We start from the raw sequence: 3,207 nt of genomic DNA, 5'->3' as shown, positions 1-3,207 counted from the left end.
GGGTAATTGCTTCCATTTGACAAGGTATTCATCAATATTCCGATTCCTCAACTCTCTTGTCCTCTTGCCAATAACCCTCTCCGGCTCATAAATGATCTCACCTTCTTCATTCATGGGTGGAAGCTCTTCCATCTCTTGAGGCAAAGATCCCATAAACCTCTTAAGGTTAGATACATGAAACACATTATGGATCCTTGTCGAAGAAGGCAAATCCAACTTGTAGGCCAAATCAACAACCCTCTTGATAATCAAGTATGGTCCATAATACCTATGAGCCAATTTTGAGTTGGTTACACCTTTGAGAGTGTTATACCGACTCTTGGGAAGCTTCAATAGCACATAATCATCCTCTTGAAACTCCACATTCCTTCAAGTACTATGGCATGGTCAATCTCCCTTTTAGGTGGTAGACTCTTTGGCACTTGTAAAATATCTTCATAAGAAGAGTTGCCATTTCCTCATCTATGTGTTGTCCACTACCTTCCATCCCCTCTTGGGTAACATGTAACACATAGATAGTGCCAAAAGCCTTAACCTCTTTCTTGAGTCGCCTTGGAGTGATCAAAGAGAGCTTCTTAGGTGCATGATGTAGAAAGCTCATGAAACCTTGTTGAAGGTTCATGTGAATGTCACCAAGTGAAGCCAACCAATCACACCCCATGATAATGTCGATGGGACCCATATCCAAAACCACCAAATCACCTTCCCAAGTGTATGAAGAGGATAAAACCACTTTTGTAGAAGGGCAAACCAAGCTAGTCTTCTCACTTTCCCCATTTGCCACTTGCACTTGGAATGTTGTAGGTGTCTTCTTTGTGTTGAGTTTGAGAGAGTTGATGGATTTAGAGTTGATGAAGCTATGAGTGCTCCCCGAATCCACAAGAATATGTGCAACCCTCCCATTGATGGTCCCCACCAACCTTAGTGTGCTTGGGTTCTTGCAACCCGCCAACAACTCTTGTGAGATAGAGCATATGCAAGCTGAAATTTCTGCATTGGTAGGCATGTCTCCATCCACAAGGCTTTCCTTAACTCCACCTCCCGGATCAAACGGAAACTCACCATCCTCCGTGATGAAAGAATGGTCTTCAAGTGACTCCTCATGTGCTTCTTCATTGCAATCCTCCCATTCTTCAATGTCATGAGAGTCATCCTTGTTCTCTTCCTCATCCATGAGGATCATAGTGGCCACAATCTTCTTTGATTTACACACATGCCCGGGTGACCACCTCTCTTTGCACTTGAAACATAGCCCTTTGCTTCTCAACTCCTCAATCTTTGGATCATCCATTCTTTGAGTCTTCTTGAAGGGTTGAAAGGGCTTCTTCTTCATGAAGTCACTACTCCTTTTGGCATCAAATTGATGTATCCCATTCTTTGGCTGTCCACCCCCAAATGATGTAGGAGTTCTTGGATTAGAGGATGGTAATGTAGAGGTAGGACCTTTCCCAAAATTGTAAGAAGTAGTGGTTGGTTTGAGTGTGTCTTTGGTGAAGGTCATGGGCTGAGACCTCTTGTACTTTGGCTCATAGAGTTCGGCTAACCTCATAGCTTCTTTGAGAGAGCTAGGCCTTTGAGCCGACACATCCGCCTTGATGAAGTGTTCAAGCCCATGCACAAACTTTTTCATCTTCATGTCTTCACTCAAGCCTTCCACGTACATTGAAAGCTTCAAAAATTTCTTGATGTAATCTCTCACCATCATCCCCTTTTGACAAAGCTCATACCATTCTTCATGGTATCGGTCAAGCACTAAGGGTGAAATGAAGGCCAAGTTCATCTCCCGCTTCAATCCTTCCCAAGTTGATGGCGTGTTCCCTTGTTTGACCAAGTGCCTCCACCATTGATGAGCATAATCTTCAAGATGTAAGGAAGAAAATTGTACCATATCACGCTCACTTTTTGGGTAAAGTTGGAAATAGGTGTCAAGCTTGGTAGCCCACTCCTCCAACTCTTGCGGAGATGACCCGTCACCTTTGAACTTTGATAGTGAGATTTTGTCCTTGACATCCTTGGAAGATATGTGGGATAGGTTATCATGTTGGGTAGAGGGCTTGAATCTTTGCATCTTTGAGTATGACTCCATAAATTGTGCAAAGTCTTTGTAATCCCTCTTGATGATATTCGATAATTCCATCCACTTCTCGTGAGCATCCCTTTGTCTTTGGGCAAAGGACATTTGATTCCAATCGAGTGCAATCTCCTCATCATTCACAAACACCTCATCCTCTTCCCTTGAATGCATTGCCCTAGAAGAGGTAGGACCCTTTGATGCATTGAGGTGAGACAAACCCGAATGAAAAGAAGGAGGAAACATATCCTTGACAAGAGGTCTCCTTGCATCCGCCATGAATCCCCGAGTGGATGCTCCCAATGGATCCTCTTGTACGGCCTTCATGGAATCCTCATTCAAGATGCCCTTGCCTTTTCTTTGCTCATAGTCACCATAATTCCCATGCTTCTTGTGCTTGAGACTTCCCAAACTTGTCCTCCATCACACCAATCCGTGAGGATAATGTTTCAAAATGAGAATCAAGCTTGGAGTCTAAAGTCTCCAACCGTTGTACAAGCATTTGCATGAGGGTGTCATGGTTGACCGCCGCTTGTGTCCCTTGCGAAATTTGATTATGTACATTGCCCCCATTGTCTTCATTGATGAATGCATCCCTTGCATCCATATTACCTTCCATGTCCTCATCACCCATGATCATTTCTTGCACAACATCCCCACCCTTGCGTGGTCTTCCCTTCGGCATAGTGAAGAAAATGCAAGATGTTGGTAGAATGCCCAAATGATATCGGAATTGGACAAAAGAAGGTTCTATGGGTAGGTAATGATGTCTACTATCCTCCCAAATGAACACAGTAAGAATTAGGTGTGGGCAAGTACTCTCTGTTTTAGGGTTTGTGCGGGACAGCTGAAAGTAGTAATTTGGCTCTAAAATGCAAAATATATGTCGGAATTAGGATTTTGATGGCTCTATAGGAAGCTAACGGAAGATAGAACCTACCCCTAAAAGCATTTTGATTCAGTCAAAGTGGAAGTATATTCTGTTTGACTTTGACCAGAAAGTCAACATGACTACTTTGACCAAGATTGTGATATCCGATTAAGGGGTTCTATGGCTCATTTGAAAAGTCTCAATGAATAGAATAGAGTCGTGTAATCACTCGGACCTAATCCCAAAAACCCTAGGACTGAATTAG

Source organism: Cibotium barometz, chromosome 39 (assembly GCF_041138505.1).
Source record: "Cibotium barometz isolate CiBa-2024 chromosome 39, ASM4113850v1, whole genome shotgun sequence".
In the NCBI taxonomy this organism is placed as follows: domain Eukaryota; kingdom Viridiplantae; phylum Streptophyta; class Polypodiopsida; order Cyatheales; family Cibotiaceae; genus Cibotium; species Cibotium barometz.
Note: the sequence above shows the minus strand (reverse complement) of the source record.